This window comes from Suncus etruscus, chromosome 1 (assembly GCF_024139225.1).
Source record: "Suncus etruscus isolate mSunEtr1 chromosome 1, mSunEtr1.pri.cur, whole genome shotgun sequence".
Lineage (NCBI taxonomy): Eukaryota > Metazoa > Chordata > Mammalia > Eulipotyphla > Soricidae > Suncus > Suncus etruscus.
The window spans coordinates 20,160,027-20,170,302 of NC_064848.1; the positions used below are offsets into that span (position 1 = coordinate 20,160,027).

At 41.8% G+C, this 10,276-nt stretch overlaps 1 pseudogene; it reads left to right on the forward strand.

Annotated features, from left to right (window-relative positions):
* Nucleotides 1-4,751: 4,751 nt before the first annotated feature.
* LOC126027123 (tRNA methyltransferase 10 homolog A-like) lies at nt 4,752-9,953 on the forward strand (annotated as a pseudogene).
* Nucleotides 9,954-10,276: the final 323 nt, after the last annotated feature.

Below are 10,276 nucleotides of genomic sequence, written 5' to 3' on the forward strand. Positions count from 1 at the left end.
TCTTTCCCTACTTGAATTCCTTTGATTCCCTTCTCTTGTCGGATTGCTATTGCTAGGACTTCTAAGGTTATATTGAATAAGAGTGGAGAGAGTGGACAGCCTTGCCTAGTTCCTGACCTTAGTGGGAATGCTTCTAGTTTCTCGCCATTAAGTATAATGTTGGCTGTAGGCTTTTCATAAATAGCTGTAACTATCTTAAGGAAGGTGCCTTCTAACCCTATTTTGCTGAGTGTCTTTAACATGAACGGATGTTGGATTTTGTCAAACGCCTTCTCTGCATCGATTGATATGATCATGTGGTTTTTGTCCTTCATGTTGTTGATGTGGTGTATAATGTTGATTGATTTGCGTATGTTGAACCAACCTTGCATTCCTGGGATGAATCCCACTTGATCATGATGTATGATCTTTTTAATGAGGTGTTGGATTCGGTTTGCTAAGATTTTGTTAAGTATCTTTGCATCAATGTTCATTAATGAGATTGGTCTATAGTTTTCTTTTTTGGTGGTATCTTTGCCTTCTTTAGGAATGAGTGTGATATTAGCCTCATAAAAGGAGTTGGGGAGGATTCCTGTTTTTTCTATGGTTTTGAAAAGCCTATGGAACAGTGGTAATAAGTCTTCTTGAAATGTTTGATAGAATTCACCTGTAAATCCATCTGGGCCTGGGCATTTGTTCTTAGGGAGTCTTTTAATTACGTCTTCAATTTCCTCTGAAGTGATTGGACTGTTTAGAGTTTCTAGGTCTTCCTTTTCCAGTCTTGGAAGAGGGTGTTTGTCCAAGAATCTGTCGATTTCTGGTGGGTTCTCTAGCCTAGTTGAATATATTTGTTCATAATATGATCTCATGATATGTTGTATTTCTTGGGGTTCTGTTGTAATCTCTCCCCTTTCATTCGTGATCCTAGTGATTTGGGTGTTTTCCCTCTTTTTTTTGGTAAGTTTTGCCAATGGTTTGTCTATCTTATTTATTTTTTCGAAAAACCAACTCCTGGTCTCATTGATTTTTTGTATTGTTTTCTTAGTCTCTATGTTGTTTATTTCTGCTCTGGTTTTTATGATTTCTTGCCTTCTGGTTGTGGTTGGATTTCTCTGTTGCTGTTGTTCCAATTCTTTGAGGTGATCTTTTAAACTGTTGGTTTTGTTATTTTCCTGTTTCTTAACATAGGCCTGTAATGCTATGAGTTTCCCCCTAAGTACTGCTTTTGCTGTATCCCATAAATTCTGACATGTTGTCTCTTCATTGTCATTCGTCTCAAGGAATCTTTTTATTTCCTCCTTGAGTTGTTCTTTGATCCAGCTGTTGTTAAGCAGTATGTTGTTCAATCTCCAGGTATTAGTTTTCCTCCATTGCTTCTTCTTGACATCAATTATAAGCTCTGTTGCATAGTGATCTGAAAGGGTACTTCTAATGATCCTTACCTTTGTGGTTTTAAATAGGTTGGCTTTGTATCCTAAGACATGATCTATTCTGGAGAAGGTTCCATGTGGGTTTGAGAAGAATGTGTATTCTACTTTCTGGGGATGGAGGGCTCTATATAAGTCTATTAGCCCTAATTCTTCTAATTTTTCATTTAGAGCTCTTATTTCTTTACTATTTTTCTGTTTGGAGGATCTGTCCAGTGGTGATAGTGGAGTATTGAGGTCCCCTACTATTATCACAATTCCCTTCATGTGTTTCTCCAGGTTTGTCAGTAGTTGCCTCACATATTTTGGTGACTTTACATTAGGTGCATAGATATTGACCAGGGTTAGCACTTCTTGATCTAATGTTCCCCTGATCAGTAAGTAGTGCCCCTCTTTGTCTCTGATCACTTTCTTGAGGTTGAATACAATTTGGTCTGATATAAGAATGGCTGTCCCTGCTTTTTTTTGTTTTCCATTGGCCTGAATAATTACTTTCCATCCTTTAATTCTAAGCCTGTGCTTATCCTGTAACTGTAGGTGTGTTTCTTGCAGACAGCAGAAGTCCGGTTTATTTTTCCTAACCCAGTTCTCTACTATGTGTCTTTTAATTGGAGAGTTTAGTCCATTAACATTTAGGGAAATTATTGATAGAGAGGACTGTTGTGCAGTTGTATTGTGTGGCGTGGTTGTTGTTACAATCGGGGGTTTGGATTGTGTAATTCGTCTCTGAGTAAGTCGCTTAGGATTGGCTTAGTTTGCACAAATAGTTCAAGTTCGTTCATATTTGTGAATGTTTTTAGTCTGCCCTCCCATATGAATGATAGTTTTGCTGGGTATTGGACCCTGGGTTGGAAATTTCTTTCACTCAGTCGTTTAAATACGTCATTCCACTGTCTTCTTGCTTGAATTATTTCAAATGGGAGATCTGGTTTGATTCTTATGTCCTTTCCTTTGTACTTGAGGTTTTTTTTCTCCCTTATTGCTTTCAGGAGTTCCTCTTTCTCTTTGTTTTTCGCCATTTGGATTATTATGTGTCTTGGTGTGGGTTTATTAGGGTCTATTTTATTAGGGACTCTCTTGACTTCTTGGATTTGTCCTAAATTGTCTTTCCAGAGGGTGGGAAAGTTCTCTGTTATTATCTCCCTGACTACTTGTTCTTCCCCCTTCCCTATTTCTTCCCCTTCTGGTATACCCACAATTCTTAGATTGTTTCTTTTGTCCTTATTCATTAGATATTGGATTTTTCCTTCCAGTGCTTTGCCTTTTTTTTCTTTGTTGGTTTCTTGATCATTTTTATATTGCAGTTTTCCTTCGAGTTCATCGATGTGCTTCTCCAACTCTGTGGTTCTACTCGTAAGGCTTGTTATTTTGTCTTTTAAATCCTTCACTTCTTTTTGTATGGAATCTCTCATGTTCTTTAACATTTCTTCTTTAATTTGGCTTAGTCGTTCGTTCATGAATTTCTTATACTCGGTTGCTAGGGTTTCTTTCATTCTGTTTAGTAATTCTTGCATTTCCTTTCTCATGGCCGCTTTTAGGTCTTCTTCCCATGAATCTGTGCGCTTTGGTGGACTTGGAAACTTGATAGGGCTTGTCATGTTGTCTCCAGTTATAAGGGATCTCCTTGATTTACGCATAATACTTTGTATTTAATGGTATGTTTTGGAGTACTATGGCTTCTAATTTCGGTCTGCTTTGGTCTCCTTCCTGAAGGTTTTTCTAGAGGAGCGTGTTGGGTGAGTTTGTTGAACCTAGCCCTTTCTCCTCCCCTTTGATCCCTAGAGTTCAACCTTCCTGCAGTGGGTTTTGTCCCCTTTCTGCTCCTTATTTCTGTCAGCGGTGCAATTCCACTCCTGGCCACAATGGTTACTGGCGCTGTTGAGCCTAGCACTCAATCCACCCTCCTTTCTCTGGGATTCAATGGAGCTCCGCCCCCTCCAATCCTCCCTTGAAGGAGTTCCCTCAGTTCGATTCTGCAGGCTCTATCTACGCCCTTGGGAAGTCCCTGATCCGCTCCAGGGTCCAGGGGGGTGGACTGTTCTAGGTCACCTGCGAGTCTAGATGGTTGGCCCTATCTCCCCGTCTATTCGGGTCGCTCAACTTGTCTTTCTAGGCGCCACCCTGGGGGGAGGGTCCGGCACCAAGCCGAGCAAAAAGTCAGAAACTCACTCACGCCTCCCCAGCCGGCCCTCAGGAGTCTCTGAGGGGAATGGCAGGCCCAAACGCCAAGCAAAAGGAGAGAACCTCACTCACGCCTCCCCAGCCAGCACTCAGGAGTCTCTGAGGGGAGTGGCAGGCCCAAACGCCAAGCAAAAGGAGAGAAACTCACTGACGCCTCCCCAGCCGGCACTCAGGAGTCTCTGAGGGGAATGGCAGGCCCAAACGCCAAGCAAAAGTCAGAAACTCACTCACGCCTCCCCAGCCGGCACTCAGGAGTCTCTGAGGGGAGTGGCAGGCCCAAACGCCAAGCAAAAGGAGAGAAACTCACTCACGCCTCCCTAGCTGGCACTCAGGAGTCTCTGAGGGGAGTGGCAGGCCCAAACGCCAAGCAAAAGGAGAGAACCTCACTCACGCCTCCCCAGCCGGCACTCAGGAGTCTCTGAGGGGAATGGCAGGCCCTAACGCCAAGCAAAAGGAGAGAAACCCACTCACGCCTCCCCAGCCAGCACTCAGGAGTCTCTGAGGGGAGTGGCAGGCCCAAACGCCAAGCAAAAGGAGAGAAACCCACTCACGCCTCCCCAGCCGGCACTCAGGAGTCTCTGGGGGGAGGGGCAGGCCCAAACGCCAAGCAAAAGTCAGAAACTCACTCACGCCTCCCCAGCCGGCACTCAGGAGTCTCTGAGGGGAGTGGCAGGCCCAAACGCCAAGCAAAAGGAGAGAAACCCACTCACGCCTCCCCAGCCGGCCCTCAGGAGTCTCTGAGGGGAATGGCAGGCCCAAACGCAAAGCAAAAGGAGAGAACCTCACTCACGCCTCCCCAGCCGGCACTCAGGAGTCTCTGAGGGGAATGGCAGGCCCAAACGCCAAGCAAAAGGAGAGAACCTCACTCACGCCTCCCCAGCCGGCACTCAGGAGTCTCTGAGGGGAATGGCAGGCCCAAACGCCAAGCAAAAGGAGAGAAACCCACTCACGCCTCCCCAGCCGGCACTCAGGAGTCTCTACCTTTTCATATTTTTTAATTTATGTTCTTTGCTAAGTGAATTTGCATTACCTCCCATGACCCATTTGTTGTCTGTAACTTGTTCTGACCAATGCAGTTTCAGAAAATGCGACATAAAGATTTGCACATGCTTGTAAACGTTGACTTACTTTCTCCTGTATACCAACCATGGGCCAGGGATGACAATGAACAGGAAACAGGCCTGCAATGGAATCCAGTTGATGACTCAGTCAGCTCTTAGACTTGTAAGCAAGATTCATAATGCTTTATTGTTGTTGAGTGTTGTTGTTACAGAGCATTCTTAAAATAATTCATAACAAATCAATAATATGGGAAAATACTTTCAGGTAAAACCTATATCCTGACTCAAAGACACTGAACTAAACCCAACTCCTTGGACCTCAATCTCTGACAACTTAGCAAGCTTTCTCTGCCCTTATCAAGAACTTTGAAAGGTTTCCCAACTTATGGCAGAGAAATCTAGCTGGGTAAACTGTACCTGAGGATAACTGTGAGATATGTCATATCCATGAGAAGGAAGCACTGAGTCAGAGGAGTGACAAGGACAAAAAATTCTTCTAATTAGGTCTATCCCTCCCCTTGATGAAGTTCAACTTATAGCCCTGGCCACAGAATGACCCAACAATGCAAAATTTAATGTTATTTTTGAACCTTAGGATCCAGCACAGCTTTGTGTCTAAATCTTTTAAGAACAATAACGGTGGGCTGCAGAGAGAGTATAGATTTGAACATTTGCCTTGCATTCTGCTGACTCCTGTTGGATCCCTGGTACCACCTAAGGTCCTCAGAGCATTGTGAGGAGTGATTCCTGAGAACAGAGACAGGAGCACTGACAAATATGACCTAAACTATCTCTCCCCATTCTATCCCCAAAAAGAACAATAGAGCTCCAATGCCTTTTGCTCTGTGGAATGGCCTAAGAGTGGTTCTCACTTTTTCTCAACAAGTTCTTGGGTCTTTAGACATTTCTTGGACACACAAGCAACAATATTGCTTTATGCATGACAGCAAAGTAGGAAGAATATTGGGTCAGAAGTTGAAGGACAACAATGTTCCTTACTGGGGCCGGGCGGTGGCGCTAAAGGTAAGGTGCCTGCCTTGCCAGCGCTAGCCTTGGACGGTCCGCGGTTCGATCCCCCGGTGTCCCATATGGTCCCCCAAGCCAGGAGCAACTTCTGAGCGCATAGCCAGGAGTAACCCCTGAGCGTTACTGGGTGTGGCCCAAAAACAAAAAAAAAAAAAAATCAATGTTCCTTACTTGTCTGCTTGTGAGTCACTTGCTGCCACTCATTTTTCTATTAGTTTTTAGTATAGGAATAGCATAACTTGCTAGTCATCCCCAGTTTTAATAATCTACTGGTAAAGCACACTAAAAACTAATGAGGTGCTCATAAAATGAGGTGCTCATAAATGACTCAATAGTTAAAAATGCTTCCCAGCCTAGCATAAGGCCCGAAATTCACAAATCTGGTGCTTCCCATATACATTAAGGTGATGCTCACAGTCTCAAGGTCTAGGATACAGAGAAAGCAAAAATAACACACACACACACACAAACACACACTCTCACTCACTCACTCACACACACACACAGAGAGAGAAAAGTATAAAAATAATAAAATAGGGGTCGGAGAGATAGCATGGAGTTAAGGCATTTTTATTAGAATTCTATTAAGGGGCCACAGTGATAGCATAATAGATAGGATACTTGTCTTCCACTTAGCCTACCTGACATCAGGTATGGTCCCCTGAGACCTGCCAGGAGTAATTTCTGAGTGGAGAGCTAGGAGAAATCCCTGAGTATAGTCAGATATGACACCGCCCCTCCTCAAAAAGAAGAAGGAAAATCACAACATCAATACCAAGAAAAATAAAAATTACATGATCATATCAATAGATGCAGAGAAAGCATTTGATAAGGTCCAACACCCATTCTTGATCAAAACTCTCAGCAAGATGGGAATGGAAGGAACCTTTCTTAATATAATTAAGGTCATCTACCACAAGCCAGTGGCAAATATTATCCTCAATGGAGAAAAACTAAAAGCCTTCCCTCTAAATTCTGGCACAAGACAAGGCTGTCCTCTCTCACCACTCCTATTCAACATAGCACTGGAAGTACTTGCTATAGCAATTAGGCAAGAAAAAGATATCAAGGGAATCCAGATAGGAAAGGAAGAAGTCAAGCTCTCGCTGTTTGCAGATGACATGATACTCTACTTAGAAAACCCGAAAGACTCTACCAAAAAGCTTCTAGAAACAATAGACTCATATAGCAAGGTGGCAGGCTACAAAATTAACACACAAAAATCAATGGCCTTTCTATACACCAATAGTAATAAGGATGAAATGGACATTAAGAAAACAACCCCATTCACAATAGTGCCACACAAACTCAAATATCTTGGAATCAACTTGACTAAAAATGTGAAGGACCTATACAAAGAAAACTATAAAACTCTGCTCCAAGAAATAAGAGAGGACACAGGGAAATGGAAACGCATACCCTGCTCATGGATTGGCAGGATTAACATCATCAAAATGGCAATACTCCCCAAGGCATTATACAGATTTAATGCTATCCCTCTACAGATACCCATGACATTCTTCAAAGAAGTGGATCAGGCACTTTTGAAATTCATTTGGAACAATAAACACCTTCAAATAGCTAAAGCAATCATTGGGAAAAAGAATATGAGAGGAATTACTTTCCCCAACTTTAAACTGTACTACAAAGCAATAGTTATCAAAACAGCATGGTATTGGAATAAGTACAAGCCCTCAGATCAGTGGAATAGGCTTGAATACTCAGAAAATGTTCCCCAGACTTACAATCACCTAATTTTTTATAAAGGAGCAGGAAATCCTAAATGGAGCAGGGAAAGCCTCTTCAACAAGTGGTGTTGGCACAATTGGATAGCCACTTGCAAAAAATTGAACTTAGACCCCCAGCTAACATCATGTATGAAAGTAAAATCCAAATGGATTAAAGACCTCGATATCAGCCCCAAAACCATAAGATATATAGAACAGCACATAGGCAAAACACTCCAGGATATTACAGGCATCTTCAAGGAGGAAACTGCACTCTCCAAGCAAGTGAAAGCAGAGATTAACAGATGGGAATATATTAAGCTGAGAAGCTTCTGCACCTCAAAGGAAATAGTGCCCAGGATACAAGAGCCACCCACTGAGTGGGAGAAACTATTCACCCAATACCCATCAGATAAGGGGCTAATCTCCAAAATATACAAGGCACTGACAGAACTTTACAAGAAAAAAACATCTAATCCCATCAAAAAATGGGGAGAAGAAATGAACAGACACTTTGACAAAGAAGAAATACAAATGGCCAAAAGACACTTGAAAAAGTGCTCCACATCATCAGGGAGATGCAAATCAAAACAGCGATGAGATACCACCTCACACCCCAGAGAATGGCACACATCACAAAGAATGAGAATAAACAGTGTTGGCGGGGATGTGGAGAGAAAGGAACTCTTATCCACTGCTGGTGGGAATGCCGTCTAGTTCAACCTTTATGGAAAGCGATATGGAGATTCCTCCAAAAACTTGAAATCGAGCTCCCATACAATCCAGCTATACCACTCCTAGGAATATACCCTAGGAACACAAAAATACAATACAAAAACCCCTTCCTTATACCTATATTCATTGCAGCACTATTTACCATAGCAAGACTCTGGAAACAACCAAGATGCCCTTCAACAGATGAATGGCTAAAGAAACTGCGGTATATATACACAATGAAATATTATGCAGCTGTCAGGAGAGATGAAGTCATGAAATTTTCCTATACATGGATGTACATGGAATCTATTATGCTGAGTGAAATAAGTCAGAGAGAGAGAGAATGGTCTCAGTCATCTATGGGTTTTAAGAAAAATGAAAGACTTTCTTGCAATAATAATTTTCAGACACAAAAGAGAGAAGGGCTGGAAGTTCCCGCTCACCTCAGGAAGCTCACCACAAAGAGTGATGAGTTTAGTTAGAGAAATAACTACATTTTGAACTGTCCTAATAATGAGAATGTATGAGGGAAATGGAGAGCCTGTTTAGAGTATAGGCGGGGGTCAGGTGGGGAGGAGGGAGACTTGGGACATTGGTGATGGGAATGTTGCACTGGTGATGGGTGGTGTTCTTTACATGACTGAAACCCAAACACAATCATGTATGTAATCAAGGTGTTTAAATAAAAAAAAATTATTTTAAACACCACAAAAAAAAAAAAAAAAAGAGGAAGAGAGTTTGGCTGACATTGAAAGTCTCTATAGAGCAATTAAATTACTTCCCCTCTAAGATAAAATCTGGCTTTAGGTTTCCTGAGCTGGGATTTCTTCTTGTTTTCTCTTTTTCTCAACCACTCCTCAGCTAGGTAGCAAAAAATATCATCTGAAGTGTTGCCAGCATTTAGCGAGACTGCTAACATTGAAAGAAAGCAAGATTTAAATGAATATCCTGAGGAAAACCAGTAGCCAAAATTAGACAAAGGGCTAGAACTGATATTGAAACGTCGAATGAAAAAACTAATTAAACAGAAACAGTGGGAAGAACAAGAACTCCGCAAACAAAAGTGGAAAGAAAAATGCAAGAGAAAGAAATTTGAGTGACAGTGTCAACTGGAATCAAACTGATGGAAGTGACAGAGAATGTATTCGAAAAGATGCTGCTCACAGCACTCTTCGTCTTATCATTTATTGCAGTTTTGACAGCTTGATGGTAGTGAAGGACATTAAGAAACTCCATAAGCAGATGCAATGTTACACAGTTTTAGTTGACAGGTCACAGAGGTTAATTGAAAAAGAACAGGGATAAAAACTTTAAAAGATGGGTCAACTGGAAGGATATCCACATCTACCCAACACACTATAGTGAATTCATGAAGAAAGAAAATCTGATATACCTTATCTCAGACTCATCTAATTCACGTAGGAATTAAATGAATTAAAGGCCTATATGATTGGAGGGCTAGTAGATCGCAACCATCACAAGGAAATCACATATAAACAAGCCCCAGATCATGGATTGACCATGCACAACTCCCCCTTGGAAATTTTGTACAGATGAATAGTAGAAAAGTTTTAACAATTAATCTTGTGTTTGAGATTGTTCTGGGATACCTGAAAACAAGAGACTGGCAAGAAGCATTTTTCACTATTTTACCTCAGCGAAGGGGAGCTGTTCCTGCAGACTAAGCCTGTGGAAGTGCTTCTAATAACAAGAAATCTGTTAGTGTCAGGTGTGAATTGTACAGTGATTCCAGTGAAGAGGAAACTAGTGGAAATGAACAAAATCTAGCTCATGAAAAGGAGAACAGGAGGGAAAAAATTGCATTGGATGCGTAGCGGGCTCTGCCATACACTGATGTTCTCTAGATTTTTACTATTTTTCATTTTTGAGTTAAAAATTAGAAAATAGTTGAGGGCTGGAATGATAATTCAGTGGTAGGGCGTTTGCCTTGCACGCGGCAGACCCAAGATCGACCCTGGTTGGATTCTTGGTATCTTATATGGTTCCCTGAGCCTTCCAGGAATGCTTTCTGAGCGCAGAGGCAGGAGTAACACCTGAGCACCACTGGGTGTGCCCCCAACACACCAAAAAGAAAAAATCTAAAATGGGTGCTTCATAGAATATTCAGATGGGAAAAAATTTCATTTTTCTTATTTTC